Below are 11,438 nucleotides of genomic sequence, written 5' to 3'. Positions count from 1 at the left end.
CTTGGTCACCTAATGTCACCGAAATTAAAATATTTGCTTTTTACTTCTATTTTGCCAAATTCAAAGCAATACTTAACCTGTACAGTCAAGCGTTTTCCCAATACTTTTCCATATATCACGTTTTAGGTCCTTATTTTTGTAATCTTTTAATGTTTTTACATATAGCACTGGATTCTCTTTCACAATACAAATTAGAATCTCATCGATATTTTCCTGTGGTACTTCACTGAAATCAATATCTACGTTCGGATCCATTGTGCAAACCCGTCAATAAAGCACCATATTTTTACATGTGCGTACTTGCTCGTCTCACTTCTGATTGATTATCACATTGCGTTCGACTTAATCCATAAATTTTTAGTCGTAAGAAATGAAATTTCGCCAAATCGCTTGAGGATTAAGGTTACAGCTAAAGTAAGGGCGGGACAGTCTTACGAACGGAAATGATGTCATAAATTACGGCTTAAAGCTCAAGTTTTATGGCTTAAGTTCTCATTGTAGACCACGCTTAAGAGGAAAGTTTTAAAAAGAATATGGAAGGAAAGGGAGAGTAGGATCAAGGAAAAAGAAAGAGAAAAAGAAAGGGGGAAAGGGAAAAAATAAGAGAAGGATAGAGGAGAAAAAGAAAGATAGAAAGATAGGGGGAAGATTTATAGCGGAAATGTAAATATATAATAATAATAATAATAATAATAATAAAATAAGGAATTTAGTAATAAAAGAGTGATACTAGTAATAGGGATGAGAGCAATAGTAATAAGGTAATAAAAGAATAATGGAAAAGAGTTTTAGAAATTAGAAATAAGAGCATAGAAGTAAATTTGTGGATGGGATAAGGATGTGAAGTAGTTATATTAAAGAATGGAAAATGGATGGAAGAATGGATGTTTTGGAATGTTAATTAGCTGCTTTTGTAAACCAAGTCCCCTTCTTGGCTATTGTTTATGGGGAGCGGTGCACTTGGACACGGTGCATTTGGACACAGCCAATCACAGCACCGTATGATTAGAGACATTTGTAGGGTTCCTTGGAACAGCGACTTGTGATTGGACTGTGTCCAATTGCCCCGTGTCCAACTGATATACACCCATTGTTTATGTATAGCTGAATGGTAATAAATTATTATTATAAGCATTTAATTGAGTCATTTACAGGCTCTGGCATAAACAAGCGAGTTTCTTAAATCTTACGGTCCCACTCATCACACGTCAGCCTGGCTCGAGGGTTCGTGTGGGACTCTTGCTTATACGTCGTCAAGAGGAACGAATTCAGCTGTCCAGAACTTGCTAGAATTCGATACCTCGCTCTCCACAAATTAGTCTCGAAAAGTTCCCTATCTCCGAAAGTGCGGGCAGAACAATATTAACACAAAATAAGTACAATTCTTCTTATTCTAATGTTTGTTTTCTCATATTTCAGCTAATGTACCTGCAACAGAATTAGATGGGAATACAATAGCTATATCGTGCTCGGAAAATGTGGTGAGGATGGTTACGGATGCATCGATCGTTTTCGTCCGTAGTTTAGATGTTACGAAGGAGGATATCTATGAGGAAGCGTCGGACGACGAATCCGACATTGACAGATAAAACTGAAATTTTATAATAGCTATACCTACATCCCTGAAGTAATACTGCTGCGATTCCGGAAGTGCCCACTGAAGATAAGTGTACCGAAATAGGTCACCCGTGGGGTTTTAGCCGGTAAGAGTCCGGCATAACTCTCGGTCGTTCTCCAGAGGACCAAGAGTATCCATAATGGATTTCCCCACGTAAAAAAAAATATCTGTATACTTATATACACATTCCAACTTAAATTATTATTATTATTATAATTATTATTATTTTTTTTTTTAATTAGGAAGTACTGCAGCTGGAAATGATTTTGTTGTTGAGACATCCTGTGTTGTCTTCATCTCAGAGGATAAACCACCTGTTTCATTTGTAAATTGTAAATAAATTATATAATCATATAATAAAAATAAAATAAAATCATAATTACTCCAGAAAAAATGGTCAATTTATCATAATTGAACCTCGAAATATGTTACCGAGCTTCAAACAGCTTCAAAAGGTTTTTGAAGCAAATTTCGGCATTTTTAAACTTTTAATAACTTTTTAATAAACAATATCTGTTTTCAAGTAATGATAATATTAGTAAAATATAAAGATGTCATAGAAAATAAGAAAACTGATAGAACGTCTGTGAAAGCGAAAAACGAGACATGGCAAAAACTTTAATTTTTAGTAACATTACGTCTAATTGTGGAAATTGAAAATTATATAGACAATGATATTTAACCCTTTGGGGACGGAGCCGCTCGACGGGCTATAAGGAAGATAAGACTTCATCGCTAATGGCCCCTAATGTCTTTGAATGAAAACGTGACTCTTTTACTATACCTATGCGTATCTTATCGCTCAGAACGACAGACGTCGCGAGCCTTGCAGCTACGAACTAATTTGGGCGGCTATATGCCGACACGCGTCCGGAACGGTAAAACGGCTTGGGCGGCTATATGCCGACACTCGTCCCCAAAGGGTTAATAATTTATAGTTTTTTATAAGATTCTATATTATAATTATATTAAGATCGGTTCTGTTATTATATTATACTAAGATCGGCCAAAATCATGGTAAGGTGTCTGCTTTTGTTAATAAATATCGAACAGTTTTAATTGCACATTTATAAATGTTCTGTAATTTTACCGTTCTGTGAATTTTCAATTGGACTCCCAATGTTTATTGGTGACACTTCTTAGAGATTGTTCACATTGCTATTCACTTTGACACTTGTAATATCGATTATATTAGCCTCTTTTACTGGTAAACATATAATTGCAAACAAATGTAAAAATAAATCAGATCTTAGTATGATATAGTTATAATATATTGAATCTTATGAAAAAATTACAAATTATTACTTAGTTCATGTAGACAGCTGTCACTATCTATAACATCTTCAATTTCCACAATTAGATATGGTGCTACTAAGGCGACTCCAGGATCTATAGCAGCATCCTTGATCGCTGTGTCACCACCAGTTACAATTACGATGTTGCCTTTCTTTCGCAAGAACTTCTCTCTGTCGCTGTTTCATATTTGTCCACAATCTTTGCAGTTGCTTCTCTGAAGCCTTGAAACATCCAGTACACTGTTAATAGCTAGTAATTTTATCATAGTCATATTCTACTTTTTTAACTTAAAAGTGTAACAAAATGCCGTGGCTTATATATGACAATTACAATTCATATTATAATCATTGTACTATATAAATCTAATGAGATACTTTTGCTACTAACGTACCCGTTGATTTATAATATGTGAAGCGTTGAATTCTGAAGCAACTTTTTGCCATGTCTCGTTTTTCGTTTTCACAGTCGTTCCATCAGTTTTCTTATTTTCAATGACATCTTTATATGTTATTAATATTGATGTCAGTAAATTCTTTTCTACTTCGGTGAAGTTTTTCTTCTGGTCCATGTTTTTTTTATTACAACAAGGCTTAATTATATTAATAACGAAAGCGCGTGTGTTGTACATGCAGCAAGACTTCTGCACGAACATGCCTTGAATTTGTAACGCTCCAAAAAGTGTTGCGTTACGAGCAGGATAAAATCACAGAACAATGCGCATAAGAACGTGATAATAAATACGCAAAAACGCGATAGTAAATAAATCGCCGAACATCGGCGGTAAACGAATCAAGCGTGATTCGCAAATATAAAGCGCCGCGAATTCTAAATCGAAACAGATTCTGATCATCCGCTCTTCCGAGAGATCAGAATCAGACTCCGATCCGCTTTTGAAACTCCGAATTCTAGAGAGATCTGAACCTCCAATAACGAGTAAGATTACTGAATCATCTTCTCGAATACCGTTCCTGGTGAACTTCCGTCCGCGGATACGCGACAGGAATACGCGGATACGGAACAGGAGTTACTCCGCCGTCGACTCATGGGTACGTGACATCGACATTGTTCCAAAGACCGTTCCTGGCAGATTTCTGTTCGCCGATACGCGACAGGAATCGCTCCGCCATCGGCTCACGGATATGTGACGTCGATACTATTGCATATACCGATTCTCGCAGACTTCCGTTCGCGAATACGCGACAGGAGTTATTCCGCCGTCGGCTCACGGATTCGTGACGCCGACACTGAGCTAAATACCGTAATACGGAAGATTCCAAGATTACCGAAAGTCCAGAGCTACTATTCCGTTCCCGCATACCGACAGTTATCGGATCAGTAAGCGTCGTTGCGCAGTTTTTCCATCGTATAAAAAAGTATCAGTAGGATTGCGCAACAATCCTACTAATACGATAACTATCGGAACCATGGTAACGGAATAGCAGTCCTGGAATCAATCCGCCGAAAAGGCGCTTTAAAAGCAACCTTCACGCGGTTAACCGGATCTCGACCTCGCTTTAAAGCGAGCGAGATCACACCGTTATCGAGTCGCAGCGTACGAACTCACTTCCGTAGCGTCGAAGCCTCGACACCGTGTCATACTGATCCGCGACAGGATCACACCGCCATCGACTCGCAAGAACGCGAGTCGGTCTCCGAATTATTAGAGACCGCACTCGGGAAGCGAGATCGGGATCACTCCGCTATCGCGGCGCATAAGGCACGTCCGCGACACCGTATCTTCCGTGATCTCGCACGAACAAGCCGGGCTCATTCGACAATCAAAGCCAACTAAGGTTCCGCGCACACAGATGGACTGCCGCAGCAGCCTCCGTCTGCACACAATGAACATCCAATATACTAGAGACATCATTGTATTCGAGGTACCACCGCTAAGGCGAGCCATCGAACGCAGCTCCGGGGAAAGACCGCTTATACCGTGCTGTATCGAATAGCAGCTGATACAGATAATTGTCAACCGGCATTTAAAGAGTCGAGAAGCTGAGAAAATTAACAGACGGATTCACGACGCGACAACAACACCGTCCGTGTCCTGCATTACGCGAGCCACCACTAAACAAAACCTCTGACAGCGTATATACAATCGGCCGACAACCAATGGCGTCGACATCAAACATATTTAATGTATAGCAGCAGCTGATTTTAAATATACGACAAAGTTTATTTTTTATTTCACTGTCTCAAAAATTATTCTGCCTCCTACGAACCCGAACCGACGAGCGTAATCCGGAACGCGACGCATCGCGATTACAAATTTATTTACAATCTCCTAGCAACGATGAATATCAGCTTACACAGCGAGTAGTTCACTTGAGAACATATCAAAGTGAGTCGAGAATCTCTTCACCTCAACTTGAGAACACGTCTTATGTAATATTCAAAACTTGTCTATTAAACACTTTACTTCTCAAATCGAAAAATTCATCTTGAGATCGTATCACTTGATACGCTCTCAATATTATATCTGAGAAACGACTTAAATACGACCCTAAGTCCTGCACGGACTTATAGCTCCTGCACACAGGACGAACAGGATAAAACCACAGAACAATGCGCATAAGAACGTGATAATAAATACGCAAAAACGCGATAGTAAATAAATCGCCGAACATCGGCGATAAACAACGAATCAAGCGTGATTCGCAAATATAAAGCGCCGCGAATTCTAAATTGAAACAGATTCTGATCATCCGCTCTTCCGAGAGATCAGAATCAGACTCCGATCCGCTTTTGAAACTCCGAATTCTAGAGAGATCTGAACCTCCGATAACGAGTAAGATTACTGAATCATCTTCTCGAATACCGTTCCTGGTGAACTTCCGTTCGCGGATACGCGACAGGAGTTACTCCGCCGTCGACTCATGGGTATGTGACATCGACACATTGTTCCAAAGACCGTTCCTGGCAGATTTCTGTTCGCCGATACGCGACAGGAATCGCTCCGCCATCGGCTCACGGATATGTGACGTCGATACTATTGCATATACCGATTCTCGCAGACTTCCGTTTGCGAATACGCGACAAGAGTCATTCCGCCGTCGGCTCACGGATTCGTGACGCCGACACTGAGCTAAATACCGTAATACGGAAGATTCCAAGACTACCGAAAGTCCAGAGCTACTATTCGTTCCCGCATACCGACAGTTATCGGATTAGTAAGCGTCGTTGCGCAGTTTTTCCATCGTATAAAAAAGTATCGAAACAGGACGCAGGCAACACGCGTCCTGTGTGCAGGAGCCATTTAGCCGCAGAAGCGAGAGTGTAACTCACAAGATAAGGTCTCGCAGGCGCGACAGAAACGAGCCCTGTCAGACAATGCACGATATCTGCAGTGTATGAGATATCGCCAAAGGAAGCATCCATCCCGTGATGGAAGCTTCGAAAGTAATTCGAAGAGATCTCGCGAACACTCCTCTCAATCACAAATAATATCGAGAAAGTGGAGTTATCAAAAAATACCTCGCACGAGGTAAGCCAACGTGTCGTAGACACTCTAAAGGTAGTGACCCAACGTGCAACGCGCACTCAAAAGGCCTAGAGCCGTCGCTCGCGTTGTTCTATATAGGCGCCGAACCAAGAATTAACCGCGAGCGACGGCCCAGCTCAGATCGCTGCCGCGTAGCGGCGACGGCGCGAAGTAGCGGCGAGCAGTATACGCACGCGAGCGGATCGCGCCTGGCGCACGGCCGTCCGCCGTGCTCTGTTCGTGCGGATAACAGCGTTTGTACGGAACAATAATGTTAAAAAAATTATAATAACTTACACAAAAAAGCACTTCACATGCCTTTCTTTTTTTAATATTACATCGATAATCAATATAATATTTTGATAGTTATTACAATTAAAGGACCGTTTACCTATAAAAAACGCACGCCAAGTGCTTTTTTATGTGAGTTATTATAATTTTTTTAACATTATTGTATTTCTCTAATTATTTTATTTTTTAATTAATAATATATTACTAATATATTAATAACATATTTAATTTATAAATATATTATATAGCCAAAACCACATATGTTTTGCGACGTTACTCGCGAACGTGAGTTTCGCGAGCGACGGCAGACAGTCGCCTGTTAGCCGCGTCGACAAATTGCCGTCGGCTCCCGGATACGCCACTAAGATATTCGCGAGAGTTGGGCGCCAGGTACGGAAAGGCCGCACCACCTCGATAAACGCGAGAGTAAATAATTATTACTAAGAAAAGATGCGCGTCCCGGAACCGTCGGGACCGGTAGCTCGTATTAAGTTAAAGTCGGAGACGGGATGGGTTAGGAGAAGGCGAAATCACTGGACTCGATATTACTAATGATGAGACGTTTATTCGGGGACTCTCGTACGTCCCGATAGTCGGTATACGAGAGGAGGTTGTCACGTCAACGCTCCTCTCGAGACGGTACAATTCGCGAAACGTTACACGAAGCCCGAGGACGCTTTCCTCGGGCGAGCCTTCTTTTACTCGCGCGACCACTCCGCGGACGAGACACGGCACGATACGGGACGATACGCGACACAAATAAATTTGGAGCAGATGGTCGATCTTACAGAATTCGGTGACGACCCTGGCGTCGGCGGCGGCGTCGGCGGTGACAGCAGCGGCGGCGGTCCTCTCTCTCTCTGTCCTCTCCCTCTCGCTCACTCGCTCCGCTCACTCTCTCTCGCTCCGCTCTCTCTCTCCCTCGCTCCGCTCCCTCGCGTTCACACTCCACTCCCTCGTTCTCTCTTTCTCTCTCTCTCTCTCTGCTCTCTCTTTCTCTCTCTCTCTCTCTCTCTCTCGCACTATCGGCACTGTAAGGGTCTAAGTCCGTGCGCGGCAACGGTCGCGGTAAGGCTGCCAGCTGATTCTTCTTGGGAGGATCGCGTATCCTCGCGGATCCTCCCTCGTCGCTGCCCTCCTCGTCCTGGGGTCGTCGATCGTCGAGAATCGGCAGATTTCGGTAATATTGTCTCGAGACACTTTTCGTCTCGAGACACTGTTGACATCGGGAGTTTGCCTGTTGCCTCTCCCGGCTCTCCCGTTTTTTCCTGCCGGGTTTCTCGCGACGGCTGCTTCGCTACAAGTAAATACAGCTGATCCGTCTAAACGCGATACTGTGTTCGAACTACGATAGCTTCTCAGCGATAGAATTTTCGCTATTGCTGAGCGCACGATAATCTGCGATAATACATTTTAATCACAAAGTACGAGAGTGCGATTCACCTGAGTGAGGGCTTCGCTAGTTGTCATCCGCTGCATCCTCCCTCCTCGATGTCCTCCGCTCCTCGTCCTGATGGCCGGCAAGGGACGTCGAGGGGCACAAAATTCGGGACGCGCTGACCTTCGCATCTGCTCCGCTCGCAACAATCGCTTCTTCGCTTTGTTCTAAGATCTTCACAACAAACAATTCGACGGAACGCGATATTCGGCAAGGTCTCGAAAAACCGTTAGCGACACGGCACGCGACAAACATTCTCACTAAATCGGTAGGGGGTTCTTGAGACGGGCGCCTCCACGCCTGCCACGTCACAGTTTATAAAATTAATAAATGATTAATAATTCGCACTTGGCAAATGTAACGTCTTGATATTATTACTTTTGTAGAGAATATATAAAATTGTCTTGTATTTTTGAATAAAGTATTCACGAGAGTACAATTAATCTGAATAAGATTGTTTTAACAATATTTGTTCAAATATCTTTTGGCTGAGCTTTTGTTATCATTTATTTACAACAATTTTTTTTAAGTTTATTTATAACGATTTTTTTGGTAAAGTTTATTTATAATGATTTTTTTTGTAAATAATGCTAACGCGCGTGCACTTGGCTTCTTTTTTTAAATTTTTTTAAGTAATTTTGTTTTTATATCACATCTTTTTACAAAATAATATTAAACACTAAAAACGAGTTTCTTTGTTAATAACTTTATACATTGAACTTGACATTATAAATATTTAGATATATTGGGAGTGTACATTAATTTTAAAGAATTTTCAAGAGATGGCATAACTAGTACTATATCGCATCGAGCCATATTGTTGCTACCTTCATGTCAAAACACCATCATGTAGCTTTAGTTTTCAGTATATGTCATTTTGCCGAAGTGTAAACAATATTGTTTTTTGAGCATTGAATATGTCGAATTTTGTGCCAACAAAACGCAATTTGCGGGAAGCTTTGCTTTTTTGCTTCCATTTGAAGAAAAGTGCTGCTGAAAGTCAACGAATATTGTCGGAAGCTTATAGTGATTATACTTCATCAATTTCAACATGTGAGTACTGGTTTCGACGCTATAAAAAAGGTGATTTTGACACGGAAGACAAGGAACGTCCAGGCCAGTCGAAAAAGTTTGAAGATGAGAAAGTGGAAGCTTTACTCGATCAAGACCAGATTCAACGCAAGAAAAATTTGCAGAATCATTAAATGTCAACGATCAACGGTTTCCAGACGTTTGAAGGCCATTGGAATGATTCAAACGCAAGGAAATTGAGTGCCGTACGAGTTGAAGCCGAGGGACGTCGAAAGACGCAAAATGATCTGTGAATTGTTGCTTCAAAGATACAAGAAAAATTTTTTTGCATCGTATCGTGACGGGTAATGAAAAATGGATACGCTATGATAATCCGAAGCGCAAAAAATCATGGTGTAGGCCAGGCGAACCATCAACATCGACGACAAAGCCGAATATTCATGGCGCCAAGCTCATGCTCTGTATTTGGTTGGATCAGCTGGGTGTAGTGTATTATGAGCTGCTCCAATCCAACGAAACCATCACTGGGGAACGCTACCAATAACAATTGATGCAATTAAACCGAGCATTGAAGCAAAAACGGATTACGCGATTATGCAAAAAGTCACGACAAAGTGATTTTCCAGCACGACAACGCTCGGCCACATGTTGCGAAACCAGTCAAGGAAACGTTAAAAGCGCTTAACTGGGATGTCCTACCACACCCGCCGTATTCTCCAAATATTGCTCCTTCCGATTACCACCTATTTCAATCGATGACTCATGGCCTGTTTGAGTAGCGCTTCCATTCTTATGAGGATACCAAAAAATGGGTCGACTCGTGGATAGCTTCAAAAGATGTGTCGTTCTTTCGACATGGAATCTACCTATTACCAGAAAAATGGGACAAAGTAATGGCTAGCGATGGACAATATTTTGAATAATCAATTTGTAATTATTTTTTCACAATAAAGCCGTATTTTTACCAAAAAATCCCTTAAAATTAATGCACATTCCCAATATTTACATAAGTTTTTAAAACAGAGCGACTTATTGACATGCCTCATCTCTTTACTTATAATAATACTCCATGCCAGATGCATGTTGTATGATGTGATGTGGCTTTTAAAATAATAAATAATGTCATAAATACTCGCAATAGCCAGAGTTATTTAAGAAAAATGCGTTTTATTTTATAGAGGAAGACTAATAAGGCCTTATTAGCCCTTCTCCTTTTTTAAAATTAAATTTTACTTCAAAAATATAATAACAGCAGAATCGCTTAAATTCAAGTGAATTTTACACTCTTATAGAATGAATTCTCTTTTTTCAATCATTTAGTGAATATTTTCAGTCGAAAGTAAGAGTAAATTTTGTGCATTCAAATCGATTGAAACTTTTTCTCGTATGGAATCAAAATGCACTTCAAATTTTTAATAAGACATTCAGGGTGCGGCGTAACTTGCGTAAGCGTAACCTGCGTAGTATAGTAATTTACTAGAAGTTACACCATTTTGCAAGTCGACATTCAATACCTAATCCCCATGGCGCGTATTTCATTAAATTTGCGTAAAGCGTAACCAATAACTTCCTAAAGCTAACCAATAAAAGATCAGGCTTTCTATTGTACAATACAATAAAAATACTAAGTTGATTCTCGATTAGTTGTTATTATTTAGATGTATTGTTAAATACGCGCTATGGGAATAAGGTACTTTACATGTAAGAATGTGTGAAAGCGTAATATGTGTAGCTGTACGATAAGATTAAGATAGTAGTTAATAACAACGTTGCCTACTGAGAAATGTGAAGGTAGAGAAAATAATTTATTACTTTTGTTATATACTTAGTCTCTTTACTCTAAGAAAAATTGAATTTTTTATTTTTTAACTCTTTATTAGACTGTATAAAGTATATGTGACTCATTTTCCGACAGTTCGTAAAGGAGTAACATGCAAATTAATATACAAATGATTGGAAAATGTAATATATTTACGTTTCTGCGTTTTTAAAAAGGCGATACCAAAAATAAAAACAATTTATAGAACATTAATAAAACATAAATTGAAAAAACTCGAAAGTAAAATAAAAATATTACATATATTCTGAATCAGATTTATTTTGCATCCGACTTCACATCGAAATATACATTTTATGATCGAAATGAACAGATATCTTTGTTTTATTTGTTGTACTGATAAACGACTTTTCACAAGTATTATTTATTAGATTTATGACAAGTGTTTAAGAAGATATACATATATATATATATATATATATATATATATATATATATATAT

This window comes from Odontomachus brunneus, unplaced genomic scaffold, assembly GCF_010583005.1.
Source record: "Odontomachus brunneus isolate Ranch 3 - 2012 unplaced genomic scaffold, Obru_v1 Obru_scaffold_191, whole genome shotgun sequence".
Taxonomy (NCBI): domain Eukaryota; kingdom Metazoa; phylum Arthropoda; class Insecta; order Hymenoptera; family Formicidae; genus Odontomachus; species Odontomachus brunneus.
This window is presented reverse-complemented; position numbering follows the sequence as displayed.